Source organism: Tauraco erythrolophus, chromosome 1 (assembly GCF_009769465.1).
Source record: "Tauraco erythrolophus isolate bTauEry1 chromosome 1, bTauEry1.pri, whole genome shotgun sequence".
NCBI classification, from domain to species: Eukaryota; Metazoa; Chordata; class Aves; order Musophagiformes; family Musophagidae; genus Tauraco; species Tauraco erythrolophus.
This window is the reverse complement of record NC_141465.1, coordinates 43,193,085-43,215,323: the sequence shown is the minus strand read 5'-3', so window position 1 is coordinate 43,215,323 and position 22,239 is coordinate 43,193,085. Positions and strand designations below refer to the sequence as shown.

Here is a 22,239-nt window from a genome sequence, read left to right as displayed (position 1 = left end):
AACACCTCAAAGGCATCATGCTTCTATATAATTTACCTAAATTCTTTCATCTTAAAGATTATTTAAATCTTTAGATTAAAAGGATGAGAAAACACAGATGGTTTTAAGTACAGTCAGGCAAAGAACCTCATTTTTTCCTCTAAATATTACACAACTGTAATTCTTGTATTTTTTGTCCCGACTTCTAATCAAATGCATGTTGACACCTACAGATTAAAATCGGATTTAGTGAATGGTATTCACATGAACTCAACCCATTATTTATATTAAATTTTTTTTTCCTCCTTGTTCATCTCTGTGATCTAAGTGTTGAAGATAACTTTTGGCCTTCAGATTCATACATGTAGCAGGATTTTTTTTACTTAAGCACTCACATGGCAATTCCTTCAAACACCTGCACTGGACGGACAGGCTTTCAGCCAAGAGGTAGAAAAGGATTCAGGGAAGGCTAGGAAAGATGGATGTTCTATTCTGCCTAAACATTTCAGGAACTGGAGTATGAAGATACCATGAAATTTAGGTGGACAAAACAGTAAAGCACAGAAAGAAGAAAACTAATATTAACACAAATCAGTAAGCTGAAAGGAACGTGAACATATATAACACTTCCACCAAGCAAAAGTGACTTCGACTTCAGAGACATTTAAACTCATTTGCACTAAACACGAAGTAGCAAATCCAATAAACAGTTATACAATCCAAACTCATGACAGTAATTCCGAATTGTTATCTGTTTAAATGTCATTTGCCGATACCAACAACTCATTCTTGTTTGTATTTGCTACTGACATTTAGGCATAAAACTTCTGAGTAACACTCATACCAATGCTACTCAGAACTTTATTTCTGTTCTGAGCCAAACAGAAGAGCAATAAGAGTCTGAATACCCACCCTGATAAGCTTTCCTTATTTCTCTGGTAATAAGTAAAGGGAGACCTGTGAAGAGCGAGGACAGGAACTGAGGAAGTAGAAAAAGATATGAAATTCTAAAATTCAGTTTCCTTAATCTAGATCAGTACCAAATTTTACTGTCACTAAAAATGGCAGGGTAAATCAAAATGAGATCATGTCCAAAAGAAAAATATGAATGGAAGAACAATAATAAAAGCTTGACACTCCTTTGTAGTTGCTTTACTAAAACGTGCCATTTTGTTTTCAAAACCATGCTAGATTAACTGGCTGCACAGCATGACTTCTGAATCTGAGTGACATTCAGAATCACAGAATCAGAGAATCACAGAACAGTGTGGGTTGGAAGGGACTTTCAAAGGTCACCAAGTCCAACCACCCTGAAATAAGCAGGGTCATCTTCAACTAGATCAGTTTGCTCAGAGCCCTGTCCAACCTGACCATTAACGTTTCCAGGGATGGAGCACCCCCAACTCCTCCGGGCAACCTGTTCCAGTGTTTCACCACCCTCACTGTAAAACACGTCTTCTTTATATCTAGTCTGAATTTACTCTCTTTTAGTTTAAAACCATCACCCCTTGTCCTGTTGCAACAGGCCCTGCTAAAACATTCATCCCTGTGTTTTTCATAGGCCTCCACTAGTTCTAAGTTTATTAAATGGAAAGAAGTTGCGAGTGCATCTTATGAATCATATTCCTTCCTGAGATAATTTCAATCCATGAGATGTTTCTCTCAGTTTGGTAATTAGCTACAGTTCTTGAAATTACTTTTTCAGTTTTTTCATTGCATTTTTCCTATTTACTTATTTTACTGAAGTTGGTGTCAAGAATAAGTTATTCCATCTTTCTCAAAAAAATCTGCTCTAGTCTGAAAAGTCTTTTAGAAGAACACAGACCATTCATACTTGAAGCAAAAAACCCTAGCATTACTAGACTTGCTCTATAAAATAATATTAGTAAAGTATACAGCAAACTTAAGAGTGCACAGAGTGCTTAGGAAGTAAAAAAAGTTTTATACCGATCACAGCTTTTTTAAAAAATATAATTGAAAAAATTAGTTGCTTATTAATAACATATATTAGGATGTTCATGTTTCATGACTACTTCCTTCTAGATTCCTAAATTCAAGATGTCTTACAGTATGGAAATAATCCTACCAAAAAGTCATCCAGGTACTGACCTACAGTGTTCTCCTTTACCAGGCACAGTGCATAACAGATTCTCCAAATAATCTATTATTTTCCCAACTGTGAAAATAATTTCATTGTACTACTATAACTCAAAGTTTTAAGCTGCATTTAAAAGATGAGACTACTTACTAGAAGTATCTTTATTAAACTCTATGGCCCAAGAAAGAAATGAAATGAAAATGAAATGAAATGAAAACATTACACCTCTCACAAAAGTAAAATATCATCTATTCCAGCTTCAGGACCTAGTCCAAAGCATTTATTATTATTTAGGGAAGAAAAACCTCTCACAACAACAAAAAACAAACACCACACAAAAACTTGGGCAAGTTAAGTCCCTAGGAACTGTCCTACTGGGAAAGGATTTAAAAGCTTTTGTTTACATATACATGCATATAGATTGAAAACTATTCTGTGAATTACACATTTGTTACAGTTTCTTGAATGAAGTTATCCTAAAAGCAAGTACTGCTTAGGGGGCAGATGTCAACTTAGCTTCCAGAACTGACATGGACAAACTTCCACTGCCTTCAGAGTCATCTGGAGATTTGGCTGCAGTCCTCCAAGGGTGTCAATATTTACTGCATATGAGGCAGCACGAAAAAGCAGTGAGATCAGTTTTAGTGAGTTACAACTCATACACACCTTAACAGCTTTCTCCACCTTTCTTCCCTCTCCTATGAGCACAGCTAACTCAACCTGCTAAATCAACTAAAAAAAAAACAAACACCAAAACCCAACCCAAAAAAACCCCTCCAATCTTTTTGCTAGTTTAATAAGCTTACCCTGCACAACGTATGGCCCACTGAATGCGACATCACTGTGGAAAGCAAGAATAAAGTCTAAAAAGGGGAAAGTGATATAGGACCAGGAACAGCACCTCCCTCTTTTCAGCACAAGTAAGCCAACTGATCAGTTAAAGCTGTAACAAAAATGCACCTTCACCTGAAGCAGACTTATAATAAAAGAATCAAAGCTGTTCTTGCATGAACAGTGCTAAATCAGGACAGAGATTTTGCCAAGTGCTGTCACTAGTGGAGTTCGAGAACATGGTTGTGGCATTGCAAGAAAGCTGACGGTCAGCTGAGCTCAGAAGGAACACCTTCAGCAAGAGGTCAGAACTGAAACTGTACTTCAGACTCCACATCACTTCCCCACAGTCCATCCAATACTGTCCTCCATAAAAATTCTTTCTGAAAACTATGACGGACCAACTGATTATAGGCAGTCAGCTCTTTATTGCTGATATGATTATACCTTCTACATCTCCGTTCACGCATCGGTTACATGCTTCCAAAGGCTAGAATATCCTCCATACACTGCATGCCAATAGTAAAACGTGAGAAGACAAGAAGAGAATTAGCTCAGCCAACAGATTTAGAAAGCACTTTATTAGACAAGGTATTAATATCTTTTTGTTTTTATCTAATGTTGTGGTTTTAATAAATAAATATGATTTTGGTCTAAGTCTACATTACTATATGATCACATCCCAGTTTCACTTCTGTATTTCAATACTCAAGTAGATGTTATGGTGTCTAATTACTGTGGTGCTTCCTACAATGACTGCAAACATACAGAAGAAAAGCTGTTAAATAGCAACATTTTTGTACATAAGCTTGTATAAAAACATGAAATTTGAAGATGATGATTCAAACTGAGTTGCTTCGCACAAAGGATTAACTAAGCAAAAGCATGTTTTTAACATCCCATCCCACACATACCTACTATTTAACAGGCATCTGCACCCAATTATAGCCTTGTAAACATGCCTGGCATGTGACCTGGCTGCAGATGCAATCACGTAATCTCACCTCTAATCCTTGAGCAGCCTCTGGAACCACTGTTGGCTTAAATCCAAAGGTGTCTGCAGTAGAATATTAAACTGACTGTAAATGGTTTAAAGTCATCTCACTATACTGATCCTGGGAATAATAAAGAGAATAATTTTGTACATAAAGTTTCCATTTATTTAATCATTCAATTAAGCAAAAACAATGAACCAGCTCATCCCACAAATGTCAGAACACTCACATCAAGCCAGCTAAGACTTTGGATTGCTCTTGAAGCAAAGGCAGGCAAATACTTTTACGGTAATGTGACATATTTATAAAGATTTGCTAGCCGGAAGATCTTAAAATCTGAGAAATACCAGAAACTAAACTGCTGTAACAGTGCCAAGAGAGTAATTTGTCCTCACAACCATCTTCAGTCACATACTCACTCTGTTTAAACACAATGTATGACAAAAAACAAGGATTACTATTCCCTGCAATGGTCCAGCAAAAATAATCTTTAGGATTACATATAACTAAGAACAACTCTCCCACCTCACAAATCACAACAAGCATTTGTTACAGAAGTTTTTTTTTATTTACAGGGTGATACATCCCACAGCTTTGGGACTGTATTGCTTCACAGAGTAGGAAAGACACCTACAACAGAATTTAAAAATGTTTTCCAGTTCATCCAGACATTAAGTTCAACAAAGCAAAAGAAGAACAGTCAAAATTTAAAGTTGAACTCGGCACGCTGTCACTGCTGAGGATGACTGGCTACATCACTAAAAACACAACTTCGTGGTTTGGCAAGCTGTCTTACGATGAACATTCGTTCACGTGTATAAAAAGATCAACAGATTCATAGAGCTCCTGGATGATAAGAAGGCAACGTGAAGCACAGGAAAGAGGTATACAGCAAAATAAAACTAAAAATAAAGCTGACAAGCTACCACTGCTGACTAACTGGTCTCATGGTAAAGTTACATAAGCTCACCTGTCAAGTCTTGGTTTGATATCCCTGTCCATTTAGCCATACAATAGTTACACGGCCATATAGTAGTTAAACAGATGTGTCATCTGATGGCCTAGAACAGCTCGGAGTACTGAAACAGAATGAAATCTGTTAAAGTTAAAGCCAGCATGATGAGAATACTACTATCTCACACTGATGAAATGGGAGTGTAAAGAAATGAAGACATTTCTTCACTTGCCTTTTTTTTCCTCCATTAGCTTAAACTTAAGCAACGATCAGTTTTATCCATTTTTGAAACTATTTTCAAAGACGCTATAAACGAGGAATATTGTGATACAATGTAGTGTGTCTTCATCACATGAAAGCAATATGCAATGCTGAGGTAAGAGAATCCCGGATGGAGGAAAGTCATTTTTGGCACAACAGTGAACACTGCCTAGAAACAGGACTCAAGAAATAAGACTAAGGTTTCATCTGTGGTCTGTCGACAAGCACGTTAATGATACAGGTTGTTACTAAAACTCAAAAATCGTAATTAATCATTGTTCTCTCTTAGGCATGTATTTTGTGTACCTTTGCGTGCCTTGGCATTTGCTTTGTTTTTCTTCCTTTCATTACAGTCTGTCATCCCTGCAAGCTATCAACATCTAAATGGACTAGTGTTATCTATGTACTGTTCTTCTCTTTCATCTATGACAGAAGACATTAAAAAAAAAAATGTCATGGGAACAATATAAACGGTTTAGTGTTTACATAGATTAAAAAACGATCAGGCACTAAGACACCAAGTAGCCAGGTAGAAGAGGAGGTAGAAGTATTGCTTTACAAATATCTAACATTTTCAAAACAAGTCACACATTATTCTATGCCCTTGGTAATGATTAAATTTCTGTCCTTTAAGGTAGAACTAATATTTCACAATAAGAGACTTTACTTATTCCGCTGCTTTAGAGGCAAAAGAAAAGGAGTGAAAACAATTTCTATCCTATATACAAGTCAAATCTCTGCAAAGTATAATTTACTTTTAATAGCTACATTACCATAGAATCATAGAATGGTTTGGGCTGGAAGGGATCTCAAAGATCATTTAGTTCCAAACCCCCTGCCATGGGCAGGGACACCCTCCACTACAGCAGGTTGCTCAAAGCCTCATCCAACCTGGCCTGGAACACTTCCAGGGATGGGGCATCTACAACTTCTCTGGGCAACCTGTTCCAGTGCCTCACCACCATCAGAGTGAAAAATTTCTTCCTTATATCTAATCTAAATCTGCCCTCTTTCAGTTTAAATCCATTGCCCCTTGTCTTATCACTACACGCCCTTGTAAAAAGTCCCTCTCCAGTTTTCCTGCAGGCCCCCTTCATAGCAGAGGTGCTCCAGCCCTTGGATCATCTTTGTGGCCCTCCTTTGGACTCACTCCAGCAGCTCCAGTCCTTCCTGTGTCGGGGACTCCAGAGCTGAAGGCAGTATTCCAGGTGGGGTCTCACGAGAACAGAGTAGAGGGGCAGAATCACCTCCCTCGACCTGCTGGCCACGCTTCTTTGGATGCAGCTCAGGATACGGTTGGAGATATAAATACTGTATGATAAGACGACTACTTAACTGGAACAATTGTACTCATTTTAGCAAGTAGCTAAGATGTTCTTGGCCAGCAACGACTCTACCAAGTAGACCATAGAATCATAGAATGGTTTGCGTTTTAAAGGACCTTTAAAGATCATCTAGTTCCAATCCCCCTTGCCGAGGGCAGGGACACCTTCCACTACAGCAGGTTGCTCAGAGCCCCATCCAATCTGACCTTGAAACCATATGACCACTTCTAACAATGGGGCACCCACATCTCTGAGCAGCCTGTTCCAGTGTCTCACCCCTCTCACCAGAAGAAATTTCTTCCTTCTATCCAATCTAAACCTATCGTATTTCCGTTTAAAACCATTGCCCCTTGTTCTGTCAGGCCTTTGTAAGAAGTCTCTCTCCATCTTTCTTATAAGCCTCTCTTATATATTGAAAGGCTGCGTCAGATACTAGTAAATACTTCATTAGGAATTTATGGTTCTCTCACTCCAAGGAGCAACGAGCAAGGCCTGCAGAGGCACTGACTGGCTCAGCCTTGGCCTGAGGGGATGGGGGGTCTGACCGGGCCAGAGGCTGGTCCAATCGGTTTTGGAGCCAGGGAAGCCTGGCCCATTTCCACAAGCCCTCCGGTGCCACCAAACCTCATCACGTACAGCCAGCACATTTAGCTTTTTCACAGCTACTTACAGTGGCCATTTCAGCAGCCCCTCCCGTAAACCCAGTACAATTATAAAGCATGGGAAAAGGTCTACAGCAAACCCATGGATCAAACCAGCATTTTTTTTTAAGTACAGTCTGCTATTCCTATTTCCAAGTTTAACAATTAGCAGAGGCTGAGGTTATTCTAGAGAGAAACTTAGTTAACAAACTGCAAAAATACTGGACTATTGTTTAATATCCAAATTGTTCCAGAAAGTGAGCTTCCTTCTCAGAAGTGTGAGACTAACATTTCTCAAAGAAGAAATGTCTGAGTATTGCTATGGAGAGAAAGTTACCTACAACTCACCAGTTTGAATCTCACTCAGCTCAAAAGGAATTTAACACTGTTCCAGCATAAGAAATGTTTGATAGCTCCTACACAAGGCAAGTGATTCTCAGCATTAGCTACTGCTCCTACATCAAAGTCATTGCTACACTTTGAATTCGCTTGTAAGACGTTCAGAACAGGCTATGCTGCAAGATATATTATTTATACTGGTCAAAATACAATGAGTCCTTCCACAAAATGAAATGCTGTATTTACTTCTGCAAGAGTTCAGAGAAGCATCCACTAAAGCCAGAAGTTTCGAAACGACTGAAGACAACAGTCATGATTTAAAAAAAAAAAAAACAACCAAACTGTCATTTGGTTTACCACACAGAACTTGTAAAATTTCAGTGTTAACTACACTCATAAATCAACTGTTACATATTCAAATGGCTATTCACAGAACTAGCCTAAATGTCTTGCTCACTTTTCTTCACCTTCTCACCTTGATTTGGGCTTCTCCATGTTAAAAATGTTTGCTTTAAAAAAATGAATCGCTATCAATAAATCTTAAAGAAACTGCTGTCCATTCATTTGCAGAGTAAAAGCAACATAATCACGTTAGTCCTTTGAGCCTGTTGATATTTCCATAAAAGGCACACTGCTGCACTTCACACATTCAGGGCTATACCATTTGAATTTTTAACCAGTTATTTGATTTACTTGAGTGGCTCAGCAAACAATTTTACAGTGAAGTAAAAGCTTGGCCATGCTCTCAGAGTCAGCTGAAGCTGTGTAAGAACTACAAAATTTAAATTTACTCCTTTTAGTCAACCATGCTATGAATTAGCCACAGGACGAGTGATTTGTGACAACGGAAACTTTAAAAAATAAAATTTGATTGTTTCTTCTACCAAAGAAAACTTGAACTATTTGAATTAAGCCATTCTTAAGGTAGAAAGAGGAAAAAGGTTCTAAGTCAACTGTTTAAACATCAGGTTTCCTGCTTCTGAAATATCCCTGACAGACTTTTGTGATGGCTAACAGTTTAAACATTGTAAACAACAGTTTAAAACAACCAGACTTGTACAATTTCTGTTAAGTCTCTGATGAGCTTTTATGTAACAAACCTTGAAAATACTCTGTATTGAATATACAAACTGAATCAAAGATTTCTGTTTTGTTTATAACTGCATACATGGAAGAGCATTACAGGATAGGGTGCAGACAATTTCTGAAACACACCTTGTCTCAAACTCACATTTTTCTGCATCATCAAGACGACGATAGCACAGCGTATTTATAACTGTAAAGAAGTATTCATTTTCCTGCAGAGATAAAAGGAGATACTAACTAGCCTTAGTTTCAATCTAAATGACCTGTGTAAGTTTATTAGCAAACCATTTAACTGACCACAGTGCAAAAAGCAACATCTATTGCAAAGACTGCCTGCTTACTAAATTCACTAAAACTCATATCCAAGATGACCAGTTGAGAAAAACGGTACTGGTAAGCAGGAACACCTATGCGACACTGTTTCTGTCCGGACTACTACTAGCCTCTCCTCACTTTAGCCACCTTAAACTAGAAGAAAAACCCTAGATTAGAAAGAAATGAAGTTGAATGAGGGGATTAGAAAATCTTATTTCAGGATCCCCAGCAATCCCTTACTAATGAAGGATGTGACTCTACACAGAGGAAACAGAGGAGGGAAGTTGTCAGGCGTATATAAACGGGAACAAAAAAGAGGACAGAAATAAAGAGAGGATAGACACAGAAAAAACAAGCAACAGACAGGAGTCACAGAGCAATGCAAAAAGATTACCAACAGTACAGAGAAATACAAATCACATACTCCCTACACACCAGAAAACATCAACTTCCACTTTTGAATTAAGCTTTGGTGGCCTGACTGCATAAATTTCTTTGACATGACTAATTGCTGTAAAATATGGTGGACAAGTTATGCACCATGTCTCTTTTCTATCTTTCCAGGAGAATTTGTTAAGATAAGGAACTGTAACATAAACCTTGCCCATTTTGTGGTATCTTCTGACAAGTCTTTGCATGAACATCCACCCATAAGGGTGTCACAAAAAGAGGTCATATTAAGAGGCTACACATAACGTTATATTAATTTTATCTATATAGGTTTATTCCAATCTAATGATAACATATTATTATATTTAGGTTATTTATAATCACACATGTACATCTATAGATGCTTCAGTGTGTGGCATAGTTGAGGAATTGCTGTACCCAATTTCCTAGCAAAACAGAAAAGATACTTAAAAATAAAAACATCATGTGTCAACAACACATATATATATATGTACACACACGTGTGTATGTGGCTAGATAAACAGATGTCACAAATTCTAGATGGAGCTTTTTTATTTCCCCCCTTTTGCTTTTGGGAACAGAGAGGGAAGAATGCCTTAAAATTAAATTTTTGTTTCTGTAACAATTTGTTTTCTTTTAAGGCCACATTCATCTTCTATTAACATTATTTTAAGATGAAAAATTTTATCTCAGCTTAGCCCCAAGACTGACTTTCTGCGGAGATGTGCCTTCAATACTATATAAATTCATACATCTGCACTGGCTTCAGCCTTCCCTATAAAGAACACTAATAGCATACAAAAAAGTCTGGTGAAAGAAAAGCTGTGAGTTTCCTCCTTTCTCTAAGTAAGTTCTATGTTAAAACTGTCGCAGAGAGAAACCTCAGTAGCATAAGGTAATGTTTAAACAATTGACACTCAGATAAAACTGTAGCTGCCCTGTTTGTGGAACTGCTTCAGTGGCAAAGTTCCATGAGGAAGACTAGATATTTCAGACCCACTCGTTCCATAATCTTAAACCAGAAATAGGACAAGCCAAAGCAGACCAGAATATGAACACAGTTAAGATGCACTGATGCATTCCTGTCAAAATTTCTGTACAGCTTCAAAGGACTTGAACAGTATGGAACAGCTTTACTTGATAAAAGCTTTAGAGTATCATCTTCCTTACAGAGAGCCCGGCACCAAGTCAGGTGTTTTAACACCAGAGTGGGCAGGCTGAGCAACTACAGATAGCAGCAGTAAAAGGGCAGCCACCAACACTGAACTCTTCCACAAATGATATTACCTTGGACTTCACATTGTCAAATAACTTTCATGCTCTTCTGTGTGTGCTGAGCCAAAGACAAGATTGAAAACTGATTTTTCTAACAATTTAACAATAAATTAGAAGCTTTATGAATTACAGTCACCCATAGGTCATCCATAGCTATATAACCACACAAACTCATTCTGAAGACCATGCTTTACCTCTCTCCCAGAGGCTTTCATTCATGACTTCTGTAGGTTAAGGAAAACTGTATTTGCAGTATTGACACCTTTGTTACTCAGCGACATTGCCTGCAAAGGCAGGTTGTAAGTATTCATGTCCTCAGTTCTAACATTTGTTTATTTCTGTTAGTCTGGTACCAGGCCAGAAGTGACGGGATTCAGGCAATTCCTGGCTGGAGAATGCATGACTTTTTATATACACCTGAGTATAAAAAGACCAATTTTGTGACAGAGCTACAGCCCTCTTTCACAGAGTCTGTGATGACAAGCAATAGCAGGAATATGCTAAACAACTCTGTGGTTTTATAAAATCAGGCTTACAGTAAAAAAGTTAAAGAGGCCCTTTACTGCTAGCCAGTCTTTCCACAGTTGACTCTGCACAGCTGGCTGATGGTGAAGTGATGTGCCAATTTCACTTTCATCAGGTACAGCTACAGAAAAAAAAAAGGAGACAAAATGAATGAAGCACACTTTCTGAAACTTTCAGGAATCAGTATTTGGCTTTTCAAAGCATTTCACCCAGAAGTCTGTATTCACAATTTCAGTTTTTAAAATACCTTATTTTTATTCTATATGACAAATATTCTGCCAAACGTAAGTTAAACATCATGTAAGTTAAAACACTTGAAGCAATCAGCATCTCTCTAAAGCCAGATAATTTCCACACTGTACTCCATTAAGGTTGGTAGGATAAACTGCTCTGATTTCATTTCCCTTTTAGGAAGCTATCCTCATAATCCTGCTTTAGAAGAAGGAAAAAAAAAAAAAAGCGCTCAAAGACAGCTTCAACTTAAAATAGTTACTAACTCATTCTACTCTGAAAAAGGTTTGGATTATTTCACTTCTCTATAACAAGAAGATACTGTCCAGCAGCTCCAGGTAGGTGCATTCTCCAAAATCACTGTCCTATTTTGTTTAAACAGACCTCTCCGTTCTTACGGGATATATAGTGTCTTGTGGGTAACTTGGTAAAGCAGTAGCAGAAGAACTGTTTGAAACATTCTTTACACCATACTAAAATTGCTCTAGTATTCGTGCTGTGCTCAAAGCTATTCATCTTCACAAGAACAGAAGAGTGCAACAGATATCCATCCAATAGTTTGAGTGGCTGCAGATGGAAGCAACAAGAACTTAACTATCTTTCACCTGATACGGTACAGTGGTTTCCTCGCTCAGATGCCACAATAAGGAGGAGACATGATATTAAGTTAGCTCTTTAATCCATCTCCCAACTTGTTTACTGCTAACAAGTGGCAGTGTCCATATGTTTTGTACAGAGAGACAACATGGAGCAAGCCCAGCTCTTCATTTAGACACTAAGAATTTCAATCTGGAACACAGGTCTTTTGGTCTAACTCCCTGGAGTCTTAGAAGAGCATCATTTGCTGAGAACACAGAGAAAAAAAAAATCGAGGTCGTGTATCTCCCCACAAATCAAATATAGTCTTGTATACAACAGGAGGTTAGACAGAAGAAAAGAAGTTTAAAATCATTTGTAGTCATCCCCCTGCCAGCCAAACACACGGCCACCAGAGTATTCCCCTGAAGCCAATAACTGATGGATTGCACCTGCCCTAACACAAGCAGCACAAAGTGGCAGATTTGTACATTTCAGAATTGAAAACACAGTTGAAAGGAAAAATACTTTAAAAAACCATTATAATCTGATGCCTTGATTCTGAAACCGTAGCGTAAGTAGTCACACCCTCTGCTTAACCAAACAGTCCAGTGACTTCTTCAGAATTCTCACAAATCACAGCTTTAAGCATTGGCATGGCCTGGACTCAGGTGCACGCTTTGGGTTTTCTCTGCTTTCAGAAGAGAGGGAGGAGAGGGAAGGAGGTGAAAATCTTTGACGTTTATAGTGAGGCACAAGCCTTATTCGGGAGGGTATCTGTTTTATTCTCTGTGTCATTCTTTCCTTACAGCACGGAAAGCAACGCTACACTTCTGGACAATTAAACACTATTACTTTATTTTGAAATGGAATTCAAACCTATATGAAAACGAGACATAAACATACTTCTGAAATGCTACGAATAAGCAAATTTTAAGAATAATTCTGGTAAATAGGACTGCGTATTTAAAACCTGGTTTTCAATACCTGAATGGCCAGATGAGCTGAGCAATACTGTAACAGATCTGTTAAGTTAGACTATATATCGCATGCAGATTCTCTGTTCCTTCCGATCACTGGAGACATATGCAAATTAAGTATTTAGATACCTCTGTAAGATGCCTGTTCCTTTGATTCAGCATCAAATTTAAAAAACAAAGAGAGTTTATATTTTTAAAAACCCCTGTAGTACAAAAGTCATTGATTCTTACCTTAATGACTACTTCACAGCATCAGTTTTCCATTATAGTAAACCAAATTCAATGCTGTTTAAAGTTTGGGTTTTTCTTGGCTAAAAAAGAGTGGAATCTTTTTCAAAACAATATTTACCTGAGAACCACAATCAAAAGAATCCCCAGTTACCAGATTTACACAATAGTATAGTATTTTAGCAAACTCTTCTGCCAAGAAGGATTACTAGGCTCCTTTCAGGGTATACACAAGACCTTGGATACTCGAGGCTCACCAATTCTCCACTGTTGTATAAACAGTTTAACCTGTGGATCTACTCTTAATTCAGCTATCTTATTACATATTTTGTCTAATTTTCAAGTTAATTAAAAATAAATTTCACACAAATTTGAACACCTGTACATTCAACTCTCTCTATTTAAGCAAGCACGTAGAAGACCTTTTTTACTTTGATAATTTATCAGGTTTCCACACTCCACCATGCACTTTGATGAGAAGACCAACTTTCTACACGTTTGAAAAGTAAATTAAATGGACATAGGCAAATACTCTTCTAATGAGACACTGCCTTTATAATAAACAAATTTCCAAGCATGTATAAGAGTAAAGACATTCTTTATGTAGTTATACACACTCAATTCAACTGAACTGATTCCAGAATAAACAGGAACTGCACATAAAGAAAAACAGGCATACATTTAAGCTACAAGTACGAACACTGTAGTATTGACTAGCCACTTATTTATGTCAAAGTATTCACTACGTACACCAAACTTGTCAATAATTGAACACTATCATGAAAGAATCATAATACGTATGCTTAAATTGTATGCAGGGTGAGAATTTTTAATAATTTATTACAAAAAGTAAAAGTTAAAATTATTACTTTCAAATAAAAGCCAAAGAATTAAAGGAAATCTCAGTACTAGAATTCAAAATTATACATTCATGATTTACAGAACTGTTCATGTAACTGCTTTTACCTAAATAAAATTGAACTCTCAAATGTATTTTTCATTTTAAATTAGTTTTTAAATTACTAGTGTAAAACGTAGTCTTCTCTAAAGAGACATTTAGAATAGAATAGACATAACCTAGGCTAGCCTGGGAGTTAGTAGTAAGACTTAACTTACTAGTAAATTCTGTAACATTAGAACTCCTGATTAAGGTGCTATCGAATGCTATTTTCAGAAAAAGGGGAGAAGAAAATAAATTCTTAAACATCAGAAGCACAGAATAATAAGCAGAAGGAAAAAAAAAACAAAACACACCACCAAAATTACAAACATAGCTACACCCCAAATGTCAAGCTTCTTACAAACTTTTTTAATGGAGCATAGGGTTGCAGTCTACTTCCTTTCTATGCAGAGACACAGAAATATGCAGTTATAAGGGAAAAGAAATACTGAACATTGAAATTAATTGATTTTTTTCTCCAGCGTATAGTGTCACAACTGAAAAAAAAATCAAACAAAAATGAGCAATCTCAGAAAAAGAGAGGCAGTTTTGTGATTGTATTTGAACTTTGAAAAACGTTAAAAATTGAAACAAGTGAGCATGAGGCAGAAAAATCTTAAGTTCAGGAAATAAGTTTTGGAGGAAAAAAAATCTCTTCATCCAGCAAAGTGTTCATCAGCATAAAATGCCTAGCTATAGCAGAAACTCTGGGTGTTTCCACAAGAGAAAATTATCACATAGGAAGTCTCATCTGACTCTTTCATAATCACTTTAAACCAGCAAAAATACAATATTTTGAAAAACAAAAAAAAGAAAATTTGCTTCTCCTTTCCTTTGAATGCTTGCTCCTCCCAATGCACTAGCACAAATGTTTAGGGACCAAATAGCAAACTGAACATTATTAAAGCTGAGCTTTGATTTACAAACCCTAAACACTAGCTCAATCTGTATCAGCTCCCTGATTCACCTCAAAACCCCGTGAAACCTTGTGCCATAATCAGAGATGAAACTTTAAGACAGAAGTGGGCAGCCAGGGGTGAGACAGAGAAGCATTAGATCAAAACGTCACCATGAGATTTCACCAGGAAGATCTCAAAAGCAGACTCTCACTTTAGGTGAAAAAAGCCAGAAAAAAACTATTAGGAATTAGACTATCTCATTATGAAAGCAGTCCAACTCATAAATCTTTGATTTCATTTAGCACGTTTCCTTCTGGGAAAGACAAGCACCTCATGGCTGCAACCAACTGTGCAACCAATACTTCTGGCTGCAATCTATATATCTGGTCAGTCATACTAAGCGTTTTAGACACTGAAGAAAAAGAAAGAACATTTCTACAAGTCTTACTTTCGAGGTTAAACAATGGAATAATCGGTATTCCTGTGGAATCCAAACGATCTACATTCAAGCAAGTCAGGAGCCTAAACCTTGGAAAAGAGTCGACTTCCCAACTTCCCTGAGAATCTGCTGTTCTGAGTCTTCATTCCCTTTTTTATTTGGATGAATTAGGAAGAGTTCTTAGCCTTGACCACAGGAAAAACAAAGCTACAACTCCACATTACTTGTGAATAAATTTCAGCGATTAGCAAACAAGAAGAATCGCAGAACAGAGAAAATAACCCAAACAGCAGAGCAAACTATGCAAAATACCTATATTACGCTGGAAAAATGTTATGCATTTTAAGATGAGATGCAATGAAGTGATATGAGTATAATTCAGTGTCATGAAAGAATTAAAACAAACACCTAGAAAGAAGTTTGCAATCCTCACAGATCCCTCCTGAAAAGTTACTCAGCTGAAAGTTTAGAATTACATTGATAAATGCAGAAGTTATTCATCTTTGACTATCTGTAACTTATTTCATAAAACTAACACAAAATATATGTACTCAAATATATGCATAATAATAACCTAATGTAATTCAATCTTGATGTTTACACCTTAGTAAACTCATGTAATGTTTAAGCACTTTTTTTTCATAGATAGCAATGTAATTAATCATTAAATGAACTCTAGAAAAATACTTTTTAATACAATCACAATACAACTATTTTACTACTTTTCAAGAACACGTGCCTGAAATAACCACCATAATAGTTCCTGAATATTGCAAAAAATCCAGCATTTTTTTGGTAGAGTACCTGTCTACTGGATAGTCTTCTAGTAGTATTTTGTCATGCTGTACATACTATCAGGTAGCCAAGCAACTAAAATGCTCATACTACATAACATAGGATCATTGCTACTCATGAACAAATAAACCAAAACATAAAGTTTTCTGATTGTTCGACATTTCTTACAGTTTAACAAAAATTTAGATTATTTGTGATTATGTAACATGTTTACATAATTCACAAATTCTACTATACACAGAAATAACTTGACCTACAAGTTTAAGAATACCATACATTTACTGGTAAAATAAACAAACAAAACCTTCAAAAACCCCAACTGCAGTAAAAAAAAAAAAAAAGAAAAAAAAAAAAAAACCTCGGGGAAAGCAGACAAAAGAAAGGTCTAAGCAAGTCTAAATGCATCCCCCCTAAGCACATGAAGTTTTCATTTTCTGAAGAGACTAAATAGCCTGAATCATAAATAGTTTCACGTAAAAATTAGTGCATCTTACATAAGCATGTGGCAGTCCATTTTTACTGATGGACATACAACTAGCAGTGGCAAAAAAAGTATACACACATGGTCAGTTCAGAAAGTAGCATTTAGGAACTAAATCAAAATATCAGTAGCCTTTACTATAAACCACTGCTAATGAAGTTTCAACTCAACTATTCCATGAACGGACAAATGGACACAGCAGACCAACAACTATGCCCATGCAAAATTTATTTATTTAGAGTAGCCCCAAAGCGGAAAGCTGCCACTGTCATGAGAGCACAACTTTTACCATAAGACACGCCTGTACTTTCTGGAATCTGTGTCCTATCACATAATAAAAACATAAGACCAAGAGATACTAAAATGTTAATGTCACGTTAACTACTTTTTCCCCTCCTAAACCAAAGGCTATAAATCAAAGAAAAATACTTAAACCTTTTTCTTTTCTTACCCCCTCTTCTTCTGTCACTTTTGGACCTTTCAAAAAACAAAAGACATTAAGACAATTCTCTAGAATTCTTTACAGAAAGATGGACTAAATGATCTATGATGTAGACTTTAATAGGAATCAATGACAGGGAGAAAAAAACCACAAAAGAACAAACAGAAAAGAACTGGTTTTTTGTTGTTTGGTTCTGTGGGTGTTTTAAAACTGAATTCACAGAAGAATAGAGTCAAACTTCTTTTGATCCTTTCCAGTTCCCTAACATCACTTCCCCTTTGCCCAGGTTCTAAGAGACATCAAATCCGTGAACAGCAATGCCCACAGGGACCGCTTCAGTGAGTCCAAGACTGGTGATAAAAAGTTTTCTCCACCTCTCCCAACCACCAGAAGAGTGGAGCAGAATTTTCCCTTTGAAAAGATATGGATTCCTTAAAAGGTGAAAGAAGTAAGAGATCTTTCTTCATCTTTTCTGTTGTTTCTAGGACGGGAATCCTCCATCAGACTGAAGATACCTGTCCACTAACACTGTGTTTTGACTTCTCACTACCAGATGTACATGAGAACAAACTGCACCAGGACTTCTGAAACTGAAAAGCCCAGAACTGAAATGTATAGCTAAGAACCCAACAACACAAGCTGCTGCCTCTGTGCCCTGATCACATCTTGAGTAACATATGCTCTTAGGAGATCTGCCACGCATTTTGTTACAACTTCTACAGAAAGTGGTGTCAGTTAGGGAAACACAGCTTTCAAGCGACTGGGTGTTCCTCCAGAAATAGAAGTACTGTTTCTCTCAGTACCAGCAACGTCTGTGTTGTTGGTACTAGTACCTTGCTGAGTTAACAGCAGAAAAGATCAGTGAAGATCCTTCAAGGTCCACATTACTATAGGAAGATGTCATCCAGTTAATGGTACCAAAAACATTAAGACCTGACGTACAGAGTTGCTGAGAGCAAGTTTCTTTCTTGCCTTTGGAAAACTTAAAAGTTGTCCTCTACAGAAGTCACTAATTTATCTCCCTCTCACAGACCCCTTCTTCCTAGAGGAAAGGACTCTTTCAACACTTTGGTGAGTTTTTGACTCTTCCTCTCTCTCGCTTTGTGTTTTTTTGGGGGTTTTACTTAGGGTTTTTTAATACAGTAGAAGATCATTTCTAAAGACAGATCAAAAAAGCTAATCTTACTTAAGTCTCTCTCAGGCCTAAGGCTACCTTCAGCCTCATTTACCTCAACTCTCAAATCTAGAAAAGGATTGGCAGGTAGAACATTTACTTGACTGGAACTTTCTTTAAAGGAAAAGAAGCATTTACTTTATGTGGAGAAAGGGCTTCAAAAGCAAAGAGGCAGATTTCATTTAAGAGGGTCTACATTCTGCAATTTATAAACTTAATTCCACTATAACAGATAAGGTAGAAACTGCTTTCCCCTTCTGTCCCCTCTTCCTTTAAACTAGATATTTCAAGAAAACAATAGTGAAAGAATATGTTTGTCACAGAAAGTGCTAATAAACTCAAATCACCACAGAAGGAAGCTGGATGTGAACAGGGACTTACCTCACTGTCACTACCGGCTACTGCAACCGGTACACATCAAAGGCTAATGCCTTCAGTATAGAAGCAAGAGAAAGTACAAAACTGCATATATCATCCTGAACAATTATTCAAAAATTCATAAGCTCACAACACGTGAAGCATTTTCAGACCAACAGCAAGACCTTTTTTGAAATACCTGTATAAAACACTGATGCTCATAAAGAAGGAACAGCAAGCAATTTTTATAACCGCATTTTCACAATGCTGTCCTACCAGCAGGAAATGAAGCAGAGACACAGACTAAAATAACTGTTACCCCATGCTGTCCACTTGAAACTTACTAATGAGTTGCAAAACCCATGCTAATCTACAAAAGCACTGACAAAAACGTCTCTTTTTAAATATCATTTCATTTAAGTGTTCTGAGTTCATTTACAACACTTGGCAATTTCAAGATTACTAGTCACATCTGTACACTACCAGGCCACCTAGAAGCTAAAACTTGATTTGTACCAGGAAAGGACATATAGTGCCATTTCAGTAGAATTACTCAGAAAATAAAGTTTTTATCACTTTCAAGTCAGCAGTGGGAAGAAAGATGATATTTGATGTAGAAATGCTTGCTAGTAGAAATTTATCCTATTAACATTTTTTGAGCAAATATGAAGCAACAGAGTGAAATTGTATCAAATTAACACTTTGCCTTATCCGGACATGTCATTTCTGGACAGACATTAGCAGGATTACAGTGAGAATTACCATTCCATCAAGATAATCTTGAGAATTTCAGGAAAGAAAAGCAGATACTTTTCAACAGCAATGCTCCACGAAAGACCCAGTGCCTGGCTTACTACTTCTACAAGCTGATCTTCCACAACATCAACATGAAAGCCAAATTTTACATTACTTTCGTAACTTGCACAACATTCAGGTAAAAAACCACCCCAAACCCAACAAAAAATAACCACCCCTTCTCTTGCTCTAACTACTATTAATTCCATGTCCAAAGGCAAAAAAAAATAAAAAATAAAAAATCCATAACTCTTCCAAGCGCTAGGAATAAACGCCCATAGCTCGAGTGAAGCCAAAGCATAAAAACACCCCACAGAACAGAAAGAATTATACTTGAGGATTTATACCAACATGACAAATACTATGACATACATAGAACAAAATAAGCCTTTCGCCAGCTATTTTCAGTAAATTGTGACATTGTAAATCAGTACGAATTGTTCAAACAGATGAGGCTGCGGGACAAATTACATTAGAACATAACCAAGGAAGGGAAAAATGAAGGCTTAAACCTGCAACGAGATTAAAATACTAGCACTGCTGTGGATCTTATCAAATCTGATAACAAGAAACAGTCAACACTGAATATATTTTAGAAAAGCATCTGATTTTTTTTCTGCCACAACATCCAAGACAAATACTGATAGTATTAGAATTTTGTTTCTAAAAGTATCCCTAGGTCAACCAGGGATTTCACAGAAATTGATCCACTTTTCAAATTAATATACACTTCAGTGGATATACAATTTCATTTGAAAACAAGTATTTCATTAAAATTTATTGCATGTGGAACATGACTGACTGAACATAATTTGTTGAAAGGTGGTTTTAAGATAACATTCTTAATTATCAACCAGCAAGTCCACACGCAGGTAGGAAAACACCTAGACTTAAGCTGTAACAGTCAGCTTACTGAACACTACTGCAGCAGAACGACCTTTATCTCTATTCTGTAGCTTTACTGTTCGCTCATGAAGCAAACCCGCTTTATACAACTCTCTGAAAAGAGCAAAAGGAGAAGTAGTTTTCCTTACAATAGAAATAGGTTAGGATGAAACCTGGTAATACATCGAGGATGCTTTTAAAATAACCCAACTTTAAATTCAGGTCCTGAATAAAATAAATAAAGCCCACCTGGAACTCAAGAACTAATGTTTCTTAAGAACACAAAGCTGTATATAACTTTAACAGAAATTACATTTTCACTTTTACACTATAGTGCTATGCTGGCTATTATGAAACAGTACTTGAAGAGAAACATTCAGCATAGTAATAAACGTGGTGTAAGAATACTGGAATGTTAGTTCTACTCTGACATTAAACTGAGACACACACAGAGTGTGATCTATCTAATACAATTAATCTTCAAAAAGAGAAAAAGAAAAAAAACAACAAACATTAAGAACTCACTGCCCATCTGGATCTGTATGGTTTATTAGCAATGCTCTAATTTTATCTCACCTTCTTATTACATATTGAATTTTGCCGGATGTGTTTGGGCTTCTCCTGACAATAAAAAGGCTTCAGCGATGGATTTTTTGGTGGTTTTTTTTGGTAGTTGTGCACACGTGTCTCCTGGATACTAATCCCACAGTGCCATCTTTTAAGCACTGCCTGACACAGCACAGAAGTCGCTGACCAGCTATCCACCTCACACAGAATAAGCAATGCTCAGAACGGATACTCAGCACCACAGAACCACCTACACTATCAGGTCAGACTTACATTGTTTGTCTGAAGCTGGAGAGACAAGTTTGCACAGCATTACTAGCACATTCACCATTTGAAAGGCTTTCAAAGGACAACTTTGATACTTCAATGTTCGGCAGAGTACAAGAACCTATTCTGGAAATGCTTCCAACCAACACCTTCGATATTTGCATACGCGAGTCTAAACAAGTATTCCAAAACTCTCACCTTCCCATTTAGAAATAACACTTCACACATGCAAACTGGCACCTTGACATAACCACGAATTCAATCTCAACAGAATGATTCTTGGTCTTTCACAAGAGCAGGACAGCTAATACTGCCCTTCAGACAATATTTTCGTCTATTATGCCCACACAGAAATAACAGTCTACAGAAAATTTACGTTGTGGAGACAACTGAAGGACAGCTCCAACTTGCAAAAAAGACAAATAATACCAGACAAGTTTGGCAAGGATTTGAAAGCAATACCCAAATACCAATTTACTGCACTAAGCAGCACCACCAATTTCCAGTTTAGCTTTATTTTTCTGTTTGAGTAAAGACAGTAACAGGGACAGGAAAAAATATTGCAAAACCACAAGTCACAGATATTTCTACCTTGCAACTTGAAACACTTGCAGTCAAAAGTAGTCCAAAAGGTGCTTATGAAAAAGTCTGAGGCTTTGTATAAACTCTCTTAGTTTCACTCTCAATTTGTCACATGCCTTTTAAATGTGCCATGTAACAAAAATAACTCTTGCACTGCAAATATCTTTACTTACATTTATGTATGCACACACAGGTACATAAACACCAGGTACTGCATCTACTTCATCAGTGCACAGCGGTGGAAAGAAGAGCACCACACAGACACTCCTAGAGCAAAATGTGTCATACCATATTTGAGTTGGATGACTAACCGTACACGATAGACTTGACATTATCCAAAATTTACTAGATTTGACCATTTACTCAATGTTTGGATCATCATTAAAATATCTCTGGTGTCAAAGAAGTAAATCAAAGGTTTTTGCTTGTACTGTTAGTGATTTTTCTAAAACATTGCAGCTGTAGAAGGACAGATTTGAACTATTATCCCACTTGAAGAGAGAGCTCTTTGAAAAATAATTCAATAAAACATCTTCTCAAGTTTCTTATTTATTATGTACTGCAG

General features: G+C 36.9%; 1 protein-coding gene across 4 annotated transcripts in view; it reads right to left on the bottom strand.

The window, feature by feature from the left end:
• Positions 1 to 22,239, bottom strand: part of TAB3 (TGF-beta activated kinase 1 (MAP3K7) binding protein 3) — a 52,329-nt gene that overhangs the window by 26,966 nt on the left and 3,124 nt on the right. For 3 of the 4 annotated variants that reach the window (XM_086618657.1, XM_086618672.1, XM_086618680.1), the window contains exons 1-3: positions 8,656 to 8,689; positions 4,874 to 4,982; positions 3,913 to 4,023 (exon numbers count right to left, since the gene is read on the bottom strand). The exons of the other annotated variant lie outside the window; for it this stretch is intronic. The gene's annotated coding sequence lies outside the window, so the exon portion shown is untranslated. Of the gene's footprint in view, positions 1 to 3,912; positions 4,024 to 4,873; positions 4,983 to 8,655; positions 8,690 to 22,239 lie in introns of those variants that run through there. 4 annotated transcript variants of the gene reach the window in all.